This window comes from Lissotriton helveticus, chromosome 4_1 (genome assembly GCF_964261635.1).
Source record: "Lissotriton helveticus chromosome 4_1, aLisHel1.1, whole genome shotgun sequence".
Taxonomy (NCBI): domain Eukaryota; kingdom Metazoa; phylum Chordata; class Amphibia; order Caudata; family Salamandridae; genus Lissotriton; species Lissotriton helveticus.
Window position 1 is genome coordinate 262,190,947 of NC_136063.1, and position 21,998 is coordinate 262,212,944.

Consider the following 21,998-nt stretch of genomic DNA (forward strand, 5'->3'; position numbering starts at 1 on the left):
GACATAGCTTTACCCCGCCTAGCTGACGAAGACAGGGAATTGATGGATGCTGTACTGACTGCGTCCCTACGGACGCTTGTGCTCCCCGCAGCCTGAGCCCCTCAGAAGGAACATCGCGCTGCTGCCTGCCTGCACGGAAAGAGATCGCTCGCAGCGCCTGGTATCGCTTTTGCCCACTTTAGACATTTATTTGAGTACAGTGGCTGCGCACTCGGCGCCAGAATTAATTTGCCTGACGTAATTTATTTGATTATTGCTGCGCACTGTAGACTTTGCTGTGTGGGGTAAATAGAAGTGTTTTGCGAGTGTTTGTGACTGTGCTATACTCCGGCTGTGCCCCAGTCTCGTTTCAGGGACAGGGCTGCCATTTTGGGACTTTGTTTACCTCCGTGAGCCCGTGCCTCCTCCGAGATCCCGCCTCCCAGCTGACCCGCCCACGCTCCGCCCCCCTCCACTATCCATTTATGACAGATGTCCCGACGCGAAGCGTCCACGCGCTGCGGCCGCGCCGAAGGTTCGCCAAAGGTAAGCCCGTCTGCACCCGTCCGCGCCTTGACTGCGCCCAGCGCCTGTCCCCCTGGCCCCCGTCGCTCCCAACCCTCTAGAATCACATATGATGCCGCTACTCTCCTTGCCCTCAACCCCGGACGTACTCCTCTATGCTGCGAAGCCACTCCAGGACGTACTCACGGCCCATTCGCCTGCCTCTCCTGCAAGTTCAACTGCTTCAGGACCCTCACCAAATCCACGTCCTCCAAACACAACTCCAACCGCCTTAATTGCATCCTGCTCAACACCCGCTCGGTCCACAGACATGCAACAGAACTCTGGGACCTAATCGACACTGCGTCACCTGACATCGCCTTCCTTACTGAAACATGGATGAACACATCATCTGCTCCCGACATCGCCATAGCCATACCGGACGCTTACAAAATTATCCGAAAAGAACGCATCAATCAAACAGGAGGAGGCATCGCTATCGTCCACAGAAACAACCAGCTCCGACGACAATCTTGCAACCGCCGAACACCTCCACTTCCAGATCCACACCGACCCCAGGACCACACTTAGAGGCACCCTCATTTACAGGCCTCCAGGCACCCGCTCTCAATTCAGCGATGACATCACGGACTTCGTCAGCCCACACGCCCTCACCTCCGAAAACTACATTCTTCTAGGAGACTTCAACTACCACCTTGAAAACAAACACTACAACAACACCACCACCCTTCTGGACAACCTGGCCAATCTCGGACTCAAACAACTTGTTGACACCCGCACTCACACAGCCGGACACACGCTCGACCCTATCTTCACCTCCAGCAAACACATCTCCTTTGATCACACTACAGCTCTCCAATGGACGGATCACAGTTGTGTTCACTTCAGCTACAAAACCACCCTGACCCACAACCGTCCACAACCGATTCCTCGGAGAAACTGGAACAAAATCACCACCGACCAACTCCTCACATCACTCAGCCAAAACCCTCCCACCCTCTCTTTGGACCCAGACCAAGCGGCCACAAACCTCAGGCATTGGATTACCCTCAGTGCGGACGAATTAGCACCCCTGAAAAAGCACCAGATGAAATCAGCCAGCAAAAAAGCTCCCTGGTTCAATGACAAACTTAATATATCCAAGAAGCTATGCCGCACCATAGAGAAGAACTGGAGAAAATACCCAACCTCAGACAACATGGCCTCCCTCAAGACAGCCACCCGCAAACACCACCAACTGATCCGATCCGCCAAGAAATCAGCACTCAAGGATCGTCTTGACAACAACACTCATAACAGCAAGGAACTCTTCAATATCGTCAAAGAATTCACCAACCCCACCGCAGCAACTAACGACATCACCCCCTCCCAAGACCTCTGCAATGCGCTATCCTCCTTCTTCTACAACAAAATTGACGACATCCACAACAGCTTCGAGAACTCTCCCAGCGATCAACCCACCCCACACCCTTCAGATCCTACTCCTCCAACTAACATCCTCAGCGCCTGGAACCCAATCACCACTGAAGACACCACTCACCTCATGAACTCAATCCACTCTGGCTCGCCTTCTGACCCTGTCCCCACCACATCTTCAACAAAGCTGATTCCATCATCACACCCCAACTACGCGATGTCATCAACTGCTCTTTCAACTCTGCCACCTTTCCAGAGAGCTGGAAACACGCCAAACTCAGCGCCCTTCTGAAGAAACCCACAGCGGACCCTTCAGAACTGAAAAACTACCGACCCATATCCCTCCTACCTTTCCCGTCCAAAGTCATCGAGAAAGCCGTCAACAACCAGCTCACCACCTTCCTTGAATCCAACAACTCCCTCGATCCATCTCAATCCGGGTTTCGAGCCAAACACAGCACCGAAACCGCCCTCATTGCAGCGACCGACGACATCCGAGCACTCCTGGACAACGGAGAAACAGTGGCCCTCATCCTACTCGACCTTTCTGCCGCTTTAGACACCGTCTGCCACAGCACCCTTATACATCGACTCAGCAACATCGGCATACAAGGAAAAGCCTTGGACTGGATCATCTCATTCCTCGCTGGGAGAACTCAAAGAGTCCGACTTCCCCCATTCTACTCAGAGGCCACCGAAGTCATCTGCGGCGTACCTCAAGGATCCTCACTCAGTCCCACCCTCTTCAACCTCTACATGAGTCCTCTCGCCTCCATCGCGCGTCAACACAACCTCAACATCATCTCTTACGCCGACGACACCCAGCTAATCCTTTCCCTCACCAAAGACCGCAACACCGCCAAAACCAATCTTCACGTAGCCATGAAAGAAGTTGCTGAATGGATGAAACAGAGCCGCCTAAAACTCAGACAAAACGAAGGTGCTCATACTAGGACCTTCACCCTCAGCTTGGGACGAATCCTGGTGGCCTTCAGCTCTGGGCATAGCACCCACTCCCACAGACCATGCACGTAACCTTGGCTTCATCCTAGACTCCTCTCTCTCGATGTCCAGACAAGTCAACGCCGTCTCGTCCTCCTGCTTCAACGTACTTCGCATCCTCAAAAAGATCTTCCGCTGGATCCCCCTCGAGACAAGAAAGACTGTCACCCACGCACTGGTCACGAGTCGACTGGATTATGGTAACACACTTTACGCCGGAATCACAACAAAATTACCGAAAAAACTCCAGCGCATCCAAAACGTGTCAGCGAGACTCATATTAGACATCCCTCGCCAAGATCACATCACCGGACATCTAAAAGACCTCCACTGGCTTCCCGTCAACAAAAGAATTACCTTCCGCCTTCTCACCCACGCACACAAGGCCCTCTACAATCTAGGACCCGAATGCCTCAACACTCGATTGTCCTTCTAAAAACCCACCCGCCAACTAAGATCGTCCAACCAAGCCCTCGCCGCAGTCCCGCGCATCCGGAAATCCACCATGGGTGGCAGATCCTTCTCCTTCCTGGCTGCCAAGACCTGGAACTCACTCCACACCCACCTCCGCCTTAATCAGAACCACATCTCATTCAGAAAAGAACTGAAAACCTGGCTATTCGACAAATAAGTTAACCCCTTCCCCTAGCGCCTTGAGACCCTCTGGGTGAGTAGTGCGCTATACAAATACCTGAACTTGAACTTGACTGCTGAAGAGATTGCGCTGGCGATCCGTTCAGTGCGTTCAGTCAAAGCGATGGGACCAAACGGCCTCCCCATTGAACTTTACAAACTAAGACCCGACAAGATAGGACCATATCGCCGGGCTATGTTTCTTGAATCGCGTGATGCGGGCCTCCTCCCCTGTGATCAAAGGCTCGCAACCATTGTAGTTATCCACAAAGAGGGAAAGCCGCGAGAACATTGTACATCCTATAGGCCCATTTCACTTTTGGAACGCCGAGCCTAAGATTATGGCTAAGGTTCTGGTGAATCGCCTGATAACAGTCATTGGTGATTTAGTACATCCTGATGAGTCGGGCTTTATTCCACATCGCAATACCACACTCAACATGCGGCGTCTCTATGGAGTCCTCGCGAGAGTGGCGTCCATACGTGAGCCGGCCATTTTGGCATCCCTGGATGCAACGATGGCTTTCGATACAGTGGAGTGGCCATACCTTTGGGCCGCACTCGCAGGGTTTAGTTTCGGCCCGGGATTTATAAGATGGGTAAAACTGTTATACGAGGAGCCGCTGGCCCAGGGAGTGGTGAATGGCAAAGTCTCTGGCCCCTTTGTACTGGGGAGAGGCACGCAACAGGGATGCCCGTTGTCCCCTCTCCTCTTTGCTCTGGCCTTGGAACCCCTCGCTGCCTGGCTGCGTTGGCAGCCCTCGATGAGGGGTATCAGCTGGACCCCGGAGTTTGAGGATCGCATTTCGCTCTAAGCTGACGACATCCTTTTATATCTCTGTAAATCACCCCCCAGCAGTATCTGGAAGAACTATGGCCTCCTTAGTCATAATGCATGTGAGGCATTGATGGCATGCTGGGTGGCATGTGCATGGGGGGGACAGGTTTGCTATGAAAGAAATCACTTATTTAGTGGAATGAAAATGTGGGGATGATTGTGTAACAATAATAAATGCATGGGGCTAGTGTCAGACTGTATGAAAGGAAGGGCTATTTGTATTTAAAGAATGTAAATCGAGAGAAGATTTCTGGTATCTAAAGTCCAAAGACAATAGAAACAGAGAAAGGACCGACATCATTATTCTATGACATGGAAGCCTTTGGCTGAGGAAATTTCAGCAGAACAGATTGCTCACTGTTACTTCACAGGGGCTTTGAGTGAGTTTTGACCAGGGTTCAAACCCCAGCTGGGGAAAATCGTTTTTTTATTTTTTTTTAATTTTATTTCTAAATTCCACAAATGAAAGCTGTGCCTTTGTAAATCACCCCCTAGCAGTATCTGGGAGAACTATGGCCTCCTTAGTCATAGTGCATGTGAAGCATTGATGGCATGCTGGGTGGCATGTGCATAGGGGGGCAGGTTTGCTATGAAAGAAATCACTTATTTAGTGGAATGAGAATGTGGGGATGATTGTGTAACAATAATAAATGCATGGGGCTAGTGTGAGACTGTATGAAAGGAAGGGCTATTTGTATTTAAAGAATGTAAATCGAGAGAAGATTTCTGGTATCTACAGTCCAAAGACAATAGAAACAGAGAAAGGACCAACATCATTATTCTATGACATAAAAGCCTTTGGCTGAGGAAATTTCAGCAGAACAGATGGCTCACTGTTACTTCACAGGGGCTTCGAGTGAGTTTTGACCAGGGTTCAAACCCCAGCTGGGGAAAATGTTTTTTTTTTTTTTTTGTTTTTAAATTTTATTTCTAAATTCCACAAATGAAAGCTGTGCCTTTGTAAATCACCCCCTAGCAGTATCTGGGAGAAATATGGCCTCCTTAGTCATAGTGCATGTGAAGCATTGATGGCATGCTGGGTGGCATGTGCATAGGGGGGACAGGTTTGCTATGAAAGAAATCACTTATTTAGTGGAATGAGAATGTGGGGATGATTGTGTAACAATAAAAAATGCATGGGGCTAGTGTCAGACTGTATGAAAGGAAGGGCTATTTGTATTTAAAGAATGTAAATCGAGAGAAGATTACTGGTATCTAAAGTCCAAAGACAATAGAAAGAGAGAAAGGACGACATCATTATTCTATGACATAAAAGCCTTTAGCTGGGAAAATTTCAGCAGAACAGATGGCTCACTGTTACTGCACAGGGGCTTTGAGTGAGCTGCGACCAGGGTTCAAACCCCCGCTGGGCAAAATGTTTTTTTTTTTTTTTTTTTTTTAATTTTATTTCTAAATTCCACAAATGAAAGCTGTGCCTTTGTAAATCACCCCCTAGCAGTATCTGGGAGAAATATGGCCTCCTTAGTCATAGTGCATGTGAAGCATTGATGGCATGCTGGGTGGCATGTGCATAGGGGGGACAGGTTTGCTATGAAAGAAATCACTTATTTAGTGGAATGAGAATGTGGGGATGATTGTGTAACAATAAAAAATGCATGGGGCTAGTGTCAGACTGTATGAAAGGAAGGGCTATTTGTATTTAAAGAATGTAAATCGAGAGAAGATTTCTGGTATCTAAAGTCCAAAGACAATAGAAAGAGAGAAAGGACCAACATCCTTATTCTATGACATAAAAGCCTTTAGCTGGCAAAATTTAGGCAGAACAGATGGCTCACTGTTACTTCACAGGGGCTTTGAGTGAGTTTTGACCAGGGTTCAAACCCCAGCTGGGGAAATTATTTTGTAATATTATTTTTATTTTTTTAAACAATTTATTTATTTTAGCAGAGTGAAACATAGTCCTTTGGAAATGCTCACCTGATAATAATGAAGAAAATCTATGGCATATGTCACATCAGATGTGGCATATGCCACATGACAGAGTGACACGTGTCACATGCCAGACTTGGGCTCCAACCCCTACTGAGGAGACTGAGTCCGGAGCCCGAGTCCAGCTCAGCAACCTCCTGTGAGTGGGGGCCTATGGTGTTCAGATGGGGAGAGAGGGGGGCATCGGGTCACATTGCCGGTGCCCACCCCCCCCCACAGTGGTGCTATCGTCCTTCTTGAGCAGTGCCTGTTGGGGTAGAGCGGCCCCGGTTGGCATCGGGCTGCTCCCCTGTTGCCCGCAGCATTGCTTCACTTCCTCAGAGTCCACGAGGGACTGCAACGACCTGGGCACACTTTGTTTTAGAGCCCACGAGGCTCCAAGGGGGCTATTTTGTTCACTAGAGCCTGCGAGGCTCCCACGACCCCAGGGGCAGTTCTGGTGGTAGAGCGGCCCCAGCTGGCAGCCGGCCGCTCCTCCAGTGGTGACATATTTCTTCAGAGCCTGCGAGGCTCCCACAACCCTAGGGGCAGTTCTGGTGGTAGAGCGGCCCCAGCTGGCAGCGGGGCGCTCCCCCAGCGGTGGCATATTTCTTCAAAGCCCATGAGGCTCCAACGACGGGGGCATTGTGTTGTTCAGACCCTGAGAGGCTCCTGAGGGCAATTGGTGTCTTGAGCCCATGAGGGTCCCACGTGTTCTTGGGCCCCATTGTCTATCCAGACCCCAGAAGAGAGCCAGGAGGCACGCTGGTGCCAGGCTCCCTGCTACAACTACTGCCCAGCACTTAGTGGGCAGCTGCTCCTTTTAGGAACCTTGCACAACCTTCTTTGGCTGCCCACGCAGCTTGCCCTGACATTGTGGACACAGGGCGTTTCAGCCCCTGAGAGGCCAGTTGGCCTGGGGACAATTAATGTGTTTATGCACTATGAGATCTTTTGCGCAATTGTGATTTACCTGCCTAATTTCATTGCTGCATCATGTGTAATGTATTTGTACCTATACCTCTGAATGTATTGTGGTGCTTAGGAGGTTGTTTTTCCTAGTATAGGTTATGCTAGTGAGTTTATGATTCCCTCCGTGATATTTCCCTAAGGCGGTTAGGATTGCGTAGGTGGTACTAACCTCTTACCAGGGGTAACTGGTTGTGTGCTCTATTTGCCATTTTATGCTACAATTATATGTCCTATGTGCTAATTCTTATTCCTACAAGTGCTAATTCTACCAAGTGCTAGTTCTAAAAGTGCTTATTCCTGACAGTGGTCCATGTGGCCCTCTCCTGTACATACATCCCTTGTAAATTCTGCCCATGCCTGTTGGCACATTGTAAAGTGTGTGTTTTTATCTAATGTGTTTGCTATAATACAAAGGCTATTCTTATATAGAACCTTGTGTGGAGTTTCCTTTGTGGTGGGTCTTGGGTGTTGTTGATGGGTGCGTGCGCAAATACTAAACTTACATTGCCTCCGGGATAAGCCTTACTGCTCGCGTCACGTTGCCTAGAGGGTGAGCAGGGGTTATCTTTGGCGTGTAACTCCCTTGCCCTGACTAGAGTAGTGGTTTCTGCCTGGCTTTGGTGCAAGCCTCAGCCAACCGGAAATCCCATTCCTAACATTGGCAGCAGCGGAGGGGATCCGGATTTGTGTTTGCACAGTACCACAGCGACAACTGGCTCCACTACAAATCTCTGCATTTTAGATAGTCACAAGAAAGGGGATTATTGTTTTTAAGTTTATGCTAAAAGTCATTTCTTGGGAAATGTGTTTCTTGTGCACTGTGAGTTAGGTGTCACTAGCTCTGGGTGGTTTCTATCCCCTAAGTGCAGTGTGAGTTTTTCTGGATTCACCAAAGGGTGGGATCCAGTGGTAGCAGCGTAATAGTGTCCAGTACATTTGTTCCCCGCCATGCTCCCAGAGTTTGGTACCTCTGTCACGTGTGGTCAGGTTGAGAAATCAGCGGCGGTAGAAACTGCCTTACCAGTCCGAGAGGGGGTTGTGTGTGGATGAATGGTGTGTTGCACTAGACAAGTGAGTGTGAGTTCTCTGGGATAGGGAGCTTGCTGAATACTTTGTGAATTGTGTACACTTGCTTCAGCTCAGATAGTTAAGTCCCCTGTGTTGCACGTGTCTGTGAGCATCCTGCCAAGATGGAGTCTGCTTTTAATTTCTGGGGTATGTTTATGCATGAGTTGGTAGAGTTTTGAGAAGTGAGAGACATCGCAGTGAATGAGTCAGACACCCAGTCCCAACTTAGGGAAAACCTAACACAATGCCAAAAGGATGACTGGGAACATGAGCACAGTGAGGAGAGGGCCTGGTCTCACACCAGGAGGGTGGTGGGTCTGAGGGGAGCCCTGAAGTGTCTGAAGAGGAGGAAGAAAATGACAGTACATGGACGCCAGTAGATAGCGAAGACCCCACAGATAGGGAGTCCCTTGCTGGGTCCAGGGTAGGGGGCAGCGCCCCATCCCTTTCCCTGTCCCCAGAGGTGTGGGTAGATAGAAGGGCAGAAAGGGAGCACCAGCTGGCTTTGGAACAGCTCAGGTTAGAGCATTCCAAGGCGATGGCGCAGCTGGGTGTTAAAAAGCAACAGCTAGAGACCGAGAGGGTCTTAGCGCAGGAGAGGATAGAGGAGGCTGAGAGGGCCTTCACCAGAGAGAAATTAGCTCTGGAGGGTAGACTATCCCCTGCGCGCATTTATAATTTTCTGGACTCCCCAGGTAGGGTTGAGTCCAGTGGTGGCAGCTATAGACTTCAGTGCAGGAAGTCCCATTCCCAGTTCCCAGCGCATGGTACCTGTTTCTCAAGATGAGGAGTATAGGTTGAAATTCAGGGGTAGTAAAAAACTGTCTCACCAGTCTTGGGAGGACTACACAAAGGAATGTCAGGTGGCACTGATTGAGTGGTTAGAGGTTCCCACGGGACCTGATTTTGACAAACTGTTTGATAATGTTCTCAAAGAGCAGGTGCTAAGTCGTTGTTGGCCGGAGTTGCGGTTGAAGGACTGTGATCCTTGGGAGCTTGCAAAGGAAGCAGACCTCTGGGAAAGTGCTAGAGGTTCTGAAGAGGCATTGGTGGGTGATTCCAAAAGTAGTAGTTCAGGCATCTTCCAGCCCAGCGTGGTGGAAGAGGGTCAGAGTAGCCCAGCTAGGTCCCAGTATAGGGAGAGGGGTGTTGGGGCTTACTACCGGTCTCGGTGGAGCGGGAGTGAGTGGGTGGCTGAGAGTCCCCAGATGCTCGAAGCCCTGTAGCAGATCCTGGGTGGTTTCTTTAGGGAATACCAGGTTGAGGACCTAGGCTGTTCTGTTAGTCCATTTGAGGAAGATCACCTCGTGTCTAGGGAACCTGGAGCATCTGTACCTAGAGTTCCAGGGGTACCAGTGTCCGGCAGTGCTACTCCAGTTGGGAGGGCACTAGAGTCCGAAGTGAGCAGTGATTGGGGGATGAGTTCCCCAGTGGAAGCACCAGTGGACCAGGGACTAGCCAGTTGGGCTAGATTCCCTTGGGGGACCCGGGTGAAACCACTTCTGTTCTGGGGGGTTTTCACGCACTGTCAGATGGACAGGGGGCGGGAGATCTGCGCCACACAGACAGTCACACGACATATGAGTCATGTGTCAGTCTCAGGGGGATGGTGTGTAAGTCACCAGAAGTCCTGGAGTGCCAGGCAAGTATTCCACCAGAGGTTTTAGACCAAAGGGTGGGAGGCCAGGTTCAGGATCAGCCTGACCTTGAGGGACTGTAAGCAGTGTCCTGACCGGTTCATCTTCCAGGGGTACAGCTCCAGTTGGGAGGGTGCAGAACTCCGGAAGGGGGTGCAGAGGGTGGGAGAGCCCGCCTCTGACCCCGGTGCAACCTGAGGGGTTAAACCCTAGGTTGGGAGAATGGTGTTCCAAGGGTACCCCTCACAGGAGGTGGAGGATCCCTAGACGGAGAGGTAGGGGGAGGAGAGCCTCCCCTGTGACTCCTGGACCGCCTGAGGGTGTAGAACCTAGGTTGGAGAACCAGTGGCAGTCTAGCCCTGTCCTACAGACAGGAAGAGTGGAGAATGGCTACTATGTGCTACTATGTGCCAGGGGTTACTACCCCCCGCTCTGCGAATTGGCAAGGACCGGTGGCACCTGGGTGGCCCAGAGCCTGGTCCTGGCTGCGGACAGCTTGGGAGTACCGGTGGGGTAGCCCAGTTGTTCCAGACAGTGGTTTCAGAAGGAACCCCATGGGTTCACCGTGGCGTAGGACAGGAGGGTGTCCCTGCAGTTGCGGGCCTGCATCCGTGTTCTATCGCCCCAAGCAGGGAAGCCCATCACGGTGGTGATTGGTCTACCCTGCGTTTTGGCTGCAAGGGGTTGTGTTGGACTTGGCCCTTCTGGAAGGTTCACCCCTAAACTTTTTGCTTTTAATTGTGACCTGGCGATAGTGATTTTTGGTTTCTGGGCACTTTACCACTGTGTCCCAGGGTAAAGTGCGTGCGTGTGGTAAGGTTGGCCTGCCCTTCCATAGGAATGCATGGGGAATCTATGTGTCCATGTTAGTTCCTGATGCGTGGGTAGTGCAGGCTCGAGTTTGGTATGTACGGACTCGTGTGATTGAATGCTGCGCGATGATGTGTGCGGCGTTGTTGTGTCTAGTGTGGAAGTGCCACTTCTAGAAGTTGCACAAAAGGGGGTGGTGATGGACGGAGCATCTGAATCAATCAAACACTCACACTAAGTCAAAAGATCTGGGTTTAATCCATCACCGTTCTTTAGCCTACTCGGCCACCCTAGTTCAGACATGGCTATATGCAAATCAGTCTGACCCTGTGCCACATGGGAACAGGCCAGCCCGAACTGCCAAGCCATGTCTTCCCTGGGCCGGAAACAAGCTTCCGAGGACCGGTTCTGGCATTCCAGCCGTCTTCAGCCCGGCTTGCTTGAATCCAGTGGCAAAGTGAGCAAGGGACTCACGTCTGAGCATACCCTGCCACACTTATGGTGGCCAAAAGCGGTACAAAAGGGGGTGGTGATGGACGGAGCATCTGAATCAATCAAACACTCACACCCAGTCAAAAGATCTGGGTTTAATCCATCACCGTTCTTTAGCCTACTCTGCCACCCCAGTTCAGACATGGCTATATGCAAATCAGTCTGACCCTGTGCCTCATGGGAACAGTCCAGCCAGAACTGCCAAGCCATGTCTTCCCTGGACCGGAAACAAGCTTCCGAGGACCGATTTCTGGCATTCCAGCCGTCTTCAGCCCGGCTTGCTTGAATCCAGTGGCAAAGTGAGCAAGGGACTCACGTCTGAGCATACCCTGCCACACTTATGGCGGCCAAAAGCGGTACAAAAGGGGGTTGTTATGGACGGAGCATCTGAATCAATCAAACACTCACACCCAGTCAAAAGATCTGGGTTTAATCCATTATCTGCAGCCCGAGCTGCAATTTCCTTTCTAGAGGGATTGATTCCCCGGCGTGGGGATCCCCCGGTTCCTTGCTTTTATAGCGGGTGCCACCCCGCGATTTTGTCGAGTTTGCCTCCCTGATGGGTGCACACCCCGCCAGCCACTTCATATTTAATTGTACGGGAGCCTACCCCGTGTTAGAATCACAGCCGCGACCCCGTTCGCCCGACCTGGAAGTCAGGCACTCCCGCCCGTGACAGGGGCGGGGCCTGCAGTCAGGCCGGAAGGGCGCCCAAGGACTGTGTGGTGCGCGGGGCTCCCATGAGGTGAAAGGAAGCCCCGCACCATGAGAAGCACCGCCAGCTAAAGAAGCAGTCTGCGGGGCTCCCGAGGTGAAGGGAGAGCCCCGCGGGTGCCGCACTGCTGCCATGCCACCCTGCCGCACGGACAGAAGGAGACTGAGTCCGGAGACCGAGTCCAGCCCAGCAACCTCCGGTGAGTGGGGGCCCATGGTGTTCAGGTGGGGAGAAAGGGGGGCGTCGGGGCACATTACCGGTGCCCGCCCCCCACAGTGGTGCTATCGTCCTTCTTCAGCAGTGCCTGTTGGGGTAGAGTTGCCCCGGTTGGCAACGGGCCACTCCCCTGTTGCCCGCAGCATTGCTTCACTTCCTCAGAGTCCACGAGGGACTCCTACGACCTGGGCACACTTTGTTTTAGAGCCCACGAGGCTCCAAGGGGGCTATTTTGTTCACTAGAGCCTGCGAGGCTCCCACAACCCCATGGGCAGTTCTGGTGGTAGAGCGACCACATCTGGCAGTGGGCCGCTCCCCCAGTGGTGGCATATTTCTTCAGAGCCTGCGAGGCTCCCACGACCCCAGGAGCAGTTCTGGTGGTAGAGCGGCCCCAGCTGGCAGCGGGCCGCTCCCCCAATGGTGGCATATTTCTTCAGAGCCCTCGAGGCTCCAACGATGGAGGCATTGTGTTGTTCAGAGCCTGGGAGGCTCCTGAGGGCAATTGGTGTTTCGAGCCCACGTGGCTCCCACGTGTTCTTGGGCCCTATTGTCTATCCAGACCCCAGAAGTGAGCCAGGAGGCACGCTGGTGCCAGGCTCCCTGCTCCGTTTAGGAACCTTGCGCAATCTTCTTTGGCTGCCCATGCAGCCTGCCTGACATTGTGAACACAGGGCATTTCAGCCCCTGAGAGGCCAGTTGGCTTCGGGACAATTTATGTGTTTATGTCCTATGTGATCTTTTGCGCAATTGTGATTTACCTGCCTAATGTCATTGCTGCATCATGTGTAATGTCTTTGTGCCTATACCTCTGAATGTATTGTGGTGCTTAGGCGGTTGTTTTTCCTAGTATAGGTTATGCTAGTGAGTTTATGATTCCCTGCGTGATATTTTCCTAAGGCGGTTAGGATTGCGTAGGTGGTACTTACCTCTTACCAGGGGTTACTGGTTGTGTGCTCTATTTGCCATTTTATGCTACAGTTATATGTCCTATGTGCTAATTATTATTCCTACAAGTGCTAATTCTACCAAGTGCTAGTTCTAAAAGTGCTTATTCCTGATAGTGGTCCATGTGGCCCTGTCCTGTACATACATCCCTTGTAAATTCTGCCCATGCCTGTTGGCACATTGTAAAGTGTGTGTATTCATGTAATGTGTTTGCTATAATACAAATGCTATTTTTATATATAACCTTGTGTGGAGTTTCCTTTGTGGTGGGCCTTGGGTGTTGTTGCTGGGCGCGTGCGCAAATACTTAACTTACATTGGCGCCGGGAAAAGCCTTGCAGCTCGCGTCACGTTGCCTAGAGGGTGAGCAGGGGTTATCTTTGGCGTGTAACTCCCTTGCCCTGACTAGAGTGGTGGTATCTGCTTGGCTTTGGCGCAAGCCTCAGCCAACCGGAAATCCCATTCCTAACAGAGGGGAAGGTATCCAGGGAAAGGGAGAGAAAGGATGGAGGAGGAGCAACTGTGCATAAAGACGAAATGATGGTGAGAGGTTTAAAAATCATAGGGAATGAGTAAATAAAGCGATGGAAGCAAGGACATAGGTACTAGGAGAGTGAAGGAAGAAGATGGTGGTAAAGTCAAGAGAGTTATAGTAGGAAGGATTGAGACAGAAAGGTTGAGAGAAGAAGTCATAGAGGTGTTGTGGTTAGGGAAAGGATGCAGGGATTCAGAAAATGGATGATCGTAAACGAGACAGGGATATTGATGTATGATGAAACAGCCATAGGATAATGCACCCTTTTCCACATTTTAGTTCAAACATTACTTTGGTGAGAACTCTCCCTAAGCTCCCCTTGTGCCTGTTGGCCTAGCTCACTGAGCTCCTGCATCGCAATATGGTGGATGGTATGATTTGCCAGAGTTTCTACTGGTTCCAAGTCCAGCCTTGAGTGACCTCAGTGGTGGCACATTCAGTACCAAAAACACAGGTGTGGCTTGCCCTTTTGGGCATCATGGTGCCACCCTCCATTTTTGCTCATTTTCAGAGCAATTGCTTGTAGGTAAGAGTGTGACCATGAGGGAGAAAGCGTGTGTATGTGTGGGGATGTGTGTATGTGTGTGCCAGCATGTGTGTGTGTGAGTGAGACTTACTGACAGATAGTGAGTGAGCATGAGTGAGACACAGTGTTAGTAAGAGAGGTTGACTGAGTAAAAATAAGAGTGACTGAGGTGAGTGAGTCAGAATGTATTAGCAAGATTATATGTGAGGGAGTGTTAGAGGTTATGAGTGAGAATTTGTGAGTGACAGTGAGTGAATGTAACCACAAGTGAGAATGAATGAATCAATGAGAGAGAATAAGTGAGAGTCAGTTAGAACGAGGGAGTGTGAGTATGAATGAATCAGAGTAAGAATGATTGAAAGTGAGTGCAAATGAGTGAAAGTAATAGAGTGGCAGAGAGTGATAATGAATGAGTGCAAGTGAGTGAGAGCAAGTGTCAAAGAGTGAGAATGAATGTAAGTGAGTGAATGTAAATGAGGGAGACGGGGAATGTGGTGTTTTGCTTGCACCTATAGGATTTGCCCAGGTCTACTCAAAGGAGTTTTAGGTTTAGAGAGGCACCCAAGGCAAAATACTTGTGCCAGTGTAATGAAAGCAATTCTTATCACAACAGGCACCTTTAATAAAATACTTGTACTGGCATAGTAATGTTAAATCTTTGCAAAAATACCTTCACAGTGAAATACTGATGATGGCATATAATGGTAGTTCTTGACAAATGGGGCACCTGTGGAAAAATCCTAGTGCTGGCATGCTTTAGGAAAGTTTTGGCATAAGGGGCAGCTATTGCAAAATGCAGGCACTGGCACATTGAGGTAATGCCTGGCATGTGGGAGGACAACAGTGGCATATGGGAGGAGGGGCAACAATGACAAAATGCAGGTCCTCGCATGCTGGAGATATTTTTTGATGTGTGGGTTCCTCAGAGCATATTTTGAAACAATGGGGTTGATTAGCTTGGCACACCATGAAAAAAAACAGGAATATTTAATGAGAGCCTATGACGTTTTACCTAATCTAAGTAAACAATGTGCTTTACAATGCACCATTGGACCCTATATTTAAAAACATTTTCTGCATTTGAGAACCTCTCTGCATTCTCCATAGGGGACGTCTGGCTCGTTTTCTTCACTCACTACACTTCAGGGCAATTATTTTTCACACCCCTTTCGAAGATCACGTCAGCATCATAATATAAGTAGTACCTAAAAAAGACGAATCTATGACATAATATCGACAGACAGAATATAGACATACAAAAATATCGACCCAAAAATATCGAAATCAAAAATATCGGAGTTCTATTTACATAAAGGTAAGTACAAAAATATCAAAAAAAATATAGTAATACAAAAATATTGAAGTTAAAAATATCGTTTTTTTAAATGTATTAATAATAATGTAAAAATAATTTGAAAATACATATAATTTAGCAAATTAAAAATATAAACATTAAAACATATAAAAAAATTAATAACTAATACATACACATTTAAAATAAATTAAAAACTACATATAAATTAATATATATACTTACTCTACATATTGCAACAGTAGGAAAAGCGTTGGGTAGCGTAGGGGTAAAAATTACTATTCCCACTCCAGAGAGTGCAACAGTAGGGAAAGTGTTGGATAGCGTAGGGGTAAAAATTACTATTCCCACTCCAGAGGGTGCAACAGTAGGGAGAGCGTTGGATAGCGTAGGGATAAAAATTACTATTCCCACTCCAGAGAGTGCAACAGTAGGGAAAGCGTTGGATAGCGTAGGGGTAAAAATTACTATTCCCACTCCAGAGAGTGCAACAGTAGGGAAAGCGTTGGATAGCGTAGGGGTAAAAATTACTATTCCCACTCCAGAGGGTGCAACAGTAGGGAAAGCGTTGGATAGCGTAGGTGTAAAAATTACTATTCCCACTCCAGAGAGTGCAACAGTAGGGAAAGCGTGGGGTAGCGTAGGGGTAAAAATTACTATTTCCACTCCAGAGAGTGCAACAGTAGGGAAAGCGTTGGATAGCGTAGGGGTAAAAATTACTATTCCCACTCCAGAGGGTGCAACAGTAGGGAAAGCGTTGGATAGCGTAGGGGTAAAAATTACTATTCCCACTCCAGTGGGTGCAACAGTAGGGAAAGCGTAGGATAGCGTAGGGGTAAAAATGACTATTCCCACTCCAGAGTGTGCAACAGTAGGGAAAGCGTTGGATAGCGGAGGGGTAAAAATGACTATTCCCACTCCAGAGAGTGCAACAGTAGGGAAAGCGTTGGATAGCATAGGGGTAAAAATTACTATTCCCACTCCAAAGGGTGCAACAGTAGGGAAAGCGTTGGATAGCGTAGGGGTAAAAATTACTATTCCCACTCCAAAGGGTGCAACAGTAGGGAAAGCGTTGGATAGCGTAGGGCTAAAAATTACTATTCCCACTCCAGAGGGTGCAACAGTAGGGAAAACGTTGGATAGCGTAGGGGTAAAAATAACTATACCCACTCCAAAGGGTGCAACAGTAGGGAAAGCGTTGGATAGCGTAAGGGTAAAAATTACTATTCCCACTCCAAAGGATGCAACAGTAGGGAAAGCGTTGGATAGCGTAAGTGTAAAAATTACTATTCCCACTCCAGAGGGTGCAACAGTAGGGAAAGCGTTGGATAGCGTAAGTGTAAAAATTACTATTCAAATCAAAATCAAATCAAATCTCTTTATTCGGATTTACAAAAAAATCCATAAAAGTACATCTTAAAAAAAAAAAAAAACAACAATTCAACATATTCAAAATTAATGTTAAGCAAATGCAAAGATATTTAAATAATGCATATTAGTACATATAACAAATCATATATTTCCATTATCTGAGGTACCAAGGGAGATCAGTAATCATAAAGGAGTACAAATAAATCGGGGGTATTCTATGCTTCTACAAACATAAAAAAAATAACTTTAAAAAAAAAAAAATACTTTTAAAGAATGCTTGCGCGATATATAGGTTCATCAGTTTCTAGTTTTAGGCGCATGAGATAGGGCTAATTCAAAAAGAGTGTTCTGAGGAATTTAGTAATTGCAGGACATAAAACTATTGTACAATAATTAGGGAAAATTAAAAGCCACTGGAGCACTGCTACCATTACTTAAATGGGATCCTCTGCCCACTTGACTGTTTACAAAGCCCCGGGAACTAAAGGAATGCATGTAGGACATATTAGGGTAAAAATCATATAGATTCCAGGTAGAGATAGGTCCGTCACCATTATGTGATAGCCATGTCTGTATGTATGGCACAATATGTCTGCTCCTAAATCGAATCAGGATCAAATTGCCCAAGATGTCTTTTTTTTGGGGTCCAAGCCATCCAACCCTCCGAACACTTATTATATGGCCATCAAGGTGTTTGGGCAGGGGTCTGTTTTTAGTTAACCAAAACTTGACCTTGTTCATAAGTTCGTATTGTCTCTCAGTTTTGCCTTTTGTTAGCTCAGGGACACCCGAAAGAACAATTACAAAAGGCGCCGCCTCTGGAGGTAAGTGTATATGGGTGGTGCGCACATGGTTAGACGGAATATTGCGTGCTGTTGTCAATTTCGGAGGGGCTTTGGGATTGGTAAGGAACAAGGAGGTGGAGGTTGGCAATCGAGTGGGCACCGCTTCATAAGGAATAATCAGATTGGGTGGATTTGAGAGAGCAGGTGTCGGCGGGCATTGAGTTGTAACAACATGTGTTGAGGATTTCAGGAGAGAATCAATAGAGTACTCCAACCCCGTCAGCTTCTCCTCCAGCGTGTTGATTTTAACCATCAGGGGGTGTATTAGGGGATGTATTAAGGTTTTGATCAGATTCTCAATCCTAATCAGAAGGGCCTGATGAGAGGATGGTAATAAATCGTCCAAAATTGCAACAGGTGGTGAAAGGAAGGACGAGTTAGTTACAGATGGTGTAGAAGGTTTATCAAATTTTTGTCTTTTGAGAAGGCTCCCGTTTTCTTTGTCTTTATCCCCAACGATATTCCTTTGGGCTGGTATGACCATGGGGGATATTTCATGTGTATCAGGGAGGAATTTCAGCTCCCTTGGGCATGGTAACGTGGGAGTAGGTGCTGTTGGAGCATACTTAGCCTTACACAAGCTATTTAAGTCATTCAGCCACGCATAACTAGGTGAAGAATGTGCAAATATGTCATCCGGGATGTTGTCGGACATATCCCCTGTATTGGGCTTAGGCATAGTTAGTGAAAGTGCTAATCGGAACTTTACCTCTCAGCAGACAATGGGGGTGGCCCGTCCCCGTCCTCCTCGGTCCGATGAGGGCCGTAGAGGGCCCGCCCTTTGCCCGGGCTTAGCCCTGGGCGCCGACCCGCGCGCGAACCCGCGACGCGGGTACTGCTGTCCTTGTGATGCTCCTCCTGGCGCGCTGCTCCCGTGTCTGGCGAGATGCTGGGGCGTCTGGGAAATGTAGTTTCCACCCCTCGCGCTCCGGCCGCTGTTGTAGTTGCGGCGGCGAGGGGGAAACTGGCAGGGAGAGTTGACCCCCGGTGCAGGTAAGCCTGGGAATGAGCCCCCGCTCCCCCGGGACTGCTGTCCTTTTGATGCGCCTCCTGGCGCGCTGCTCCCGTGTCTGACGAGATGCTGGGGCGTCTGGGAAATGTAGTTTCCACCCCTCGCGCTCCGGCCGCTGTTGTAGTTGCGGCGGTGAGGGGGAAACTGGCAGGGAGAGTTGACCCCCGGTGCAGGTAAGCCTGTGAATGAGCCCCCGCTCCCCCGGGACTGTTGTCCTTTTGATGCGCCTCCTGGCGCGCTGCTCCCGTGTCTGGCGAGATGCTGGGGCGTCTGGGAAATGTAGTTTCCACCCCTCGCGCTCCGGCCGCTGTTGTAGTTGCGGCGGCGAGGGGGAAACTGGCAGGGAGAGTTGACCCCCGGTGCAGGTAAGCCTGTGAATGAGCCCCCGCTCCCCCGGGACTGCTGTCCTTTTGATGCGCCTCCTGGCGCGCTGCTCCCGTGTCTGGCGAGATGCTGGGGCGTCTGGGAAATGTAGTTTCCACCCCTCGCGCTCCGGCCGCTGTTGTAGTTGCGGCGGCGAGGGGGAAACTGGCAGGGAGAGTTGACCCCCGGTGCAGGTAAGCCTGTGAATGAGCGTTGGATAGCGTAGGGCTAAAAATTACTATTCCCACTCCAGAGGGTGCAACAGTAGGGAAAACGTTGGATAGCGTAGGGGTAAAAATTACTATTCCCACTCCAGAGGGTGCAACAGTAGGGAAAGCGTTGGATAGCGTAGGGGTAAAAATTACTATTCCCACTCCAAAGGATGCAACAGTAGGGAAAGCGTTGGATAGCGTAAGTCTAAACATTACTATTCCCACTCCAGAGGGTGCAACAGTAGGGAAAGCGTTGGATAGCGTAGGGGTAAAAATTACTATTCCCACTCCAGAGGGTGCAACAGTAGGGAAAGCGTTGGATAGCGTAGGGGTAAAAATTACTATTCCCGCTCCAGAGGGTGCAACAGTAGGGAAAGCGTTGGATAGCATGGGGTAAAAATTACTTCCCACACTACTCCCCCTTTAACACACAACACACTACACATACAAAAAACCACAATTAATATAAAAATCAATAAATAAATTAATAACAATTAATATTAAATTGATGTAATTATAAATTAGCTAATTAACATATATTAATTACCAATTAAAAATTAATTAACAATCAATTAACAAGATATTTACAAGAATAAACAATATGTATTAATACATTATTTATAATTCATATTATGAAATAATTAAAAAATAATAACTAATTAATTAATTACCAATTATTTAACAATAAATACCAATAAATAAATACAATGTCTTTAATAAATGTAATTTAATTATGTCACACCCTATTCTCCTATAAACACACAACCCACTACACATAAATAAATCACATAAAAAATGTAATTGTCATTTAATCACTTAATAATATTTAATTACCAATTAATTATTAATTAGCAATAAGAAAACATTAACAATATTAGTACATTAACTCTAATTAATTTAATTAACTAATTAATAATAATTAATTACCAATTAATTTTTAATTAACAATAACAAATAATAATAAACATTACTACATTAACTCTAATTAATTTAATTATCTAATTAATAATAATTAATTACCTATTAATTAACAATAACAAAAAATAATAAACATTACTACATTAACTCTATTTAATTTAATTAACTAATTAATATTAATTAATTACCAAATAATTATTAATTAACAATTACAAAAAATAATAAATACTACTACATTAACTCTAATTCATTTAATTAACTAATTAATATTAATTAATTACCAATTAATTAATAATTAACAATTACAAAAAATAATAAATACTACTACATTAACTCTAATTCATTTAATTAACTAATTAATAATAATTAATTACCAATTTATTATTAATTATTTATTAATCACAAATATTTTAAAACATATTAATCAATTAAATATAATTAAATTACTTCCCACCCTATTCCCCTATAAACCCACAACCCGCTCTGATACTAAAACGCAAACTGTAAACAAATTTACTAATTCTAAACATACAATAAAAAACATGTTTAACAAACATATAAACAACATAATAAAATACATAACACCAAACAAAATTTCGATATTACTAACATACATACCTTATTATCGATATTCTGTCTATCGATATTATTGCACATCGATATTCTATACCATCGAAATTAAAACATTGATATTATTGTATATCGATATTTTGATTTCGATATGTTGTCTCTCTACCAAAAAAGACATTTGTTTGTGTTGTTTTTTTATATTAACGATGAAGTTAATATGGGATGTCAGTTATGTCAATTATAGTGATGTTCTCAGCATTAGGGCCACAACACATCACCTCCTGGAAAGATTCAGGGTCAAAAGTCATGTGATGTCACTTTCCGTAATGTCATTAGGGTCAAAGGCTGCGTTCTTTTGTAAATGTTATGAAACTCCTAGGAAGAGATATATTTTACCTGTGTTTAAAATATTTAATTTTAGACAGTGTGGACTATCACTTTTATTCTTACAACAATTACATACTCTATACGTGTGCTGTGTAAGGTCTTCTTATTTATGGCAGGTACTGTAAATTAAGAAAAGCTTGCAGAGGTACCCCCATTACAAAAGTACCTCATAGTATAACTGTTGCACTTTAAAGTGAATTATTAGAGTGGATGCAATTGGTTTCTCTTTTAATCGGTTATTTTCTTGATTGTTCATAACTGAACTGTACATACGATGAGCTGTTTTTAATATGTCAAGCTTTTAATCTATTTTGTAGTGTACGTTTATGCTACTGAAAAGTACCAAATAAAGTTAACACTGACTAACCGTTTTTTTTGCTATACTGTTTTTTTGCTACACCTTGCTTTTTGGTGACTTGACCTCCATGCACACATGGCTAGTCTCTTTCTGACACCCAAAGGAACAGGGGGTCCAGGATGATCCACAAGCATGTGTCCTTGCTCATGTTCTGTGTCTTCCTTTGTGGCTAGTGGAAGTGTGAATAGTACAAAAGACAGACATTGCTGTGTCTACCTGGAGACAAATCGTAAAGCCCGATGTACTTTTTTGGCTTTTGTCCTGGCTGAAAGTGAGAAAATTACTCTATATAATTTGAACATGTGGCTTGGTACCCAGACATCATCACGTGGAAGCTTTCAAATATTTAGAGAACGAGAGGAGAAAGCAGGGTACTTTTGCTAAAAGTTCTGCAATTCTGGGCTTTTGCTTTC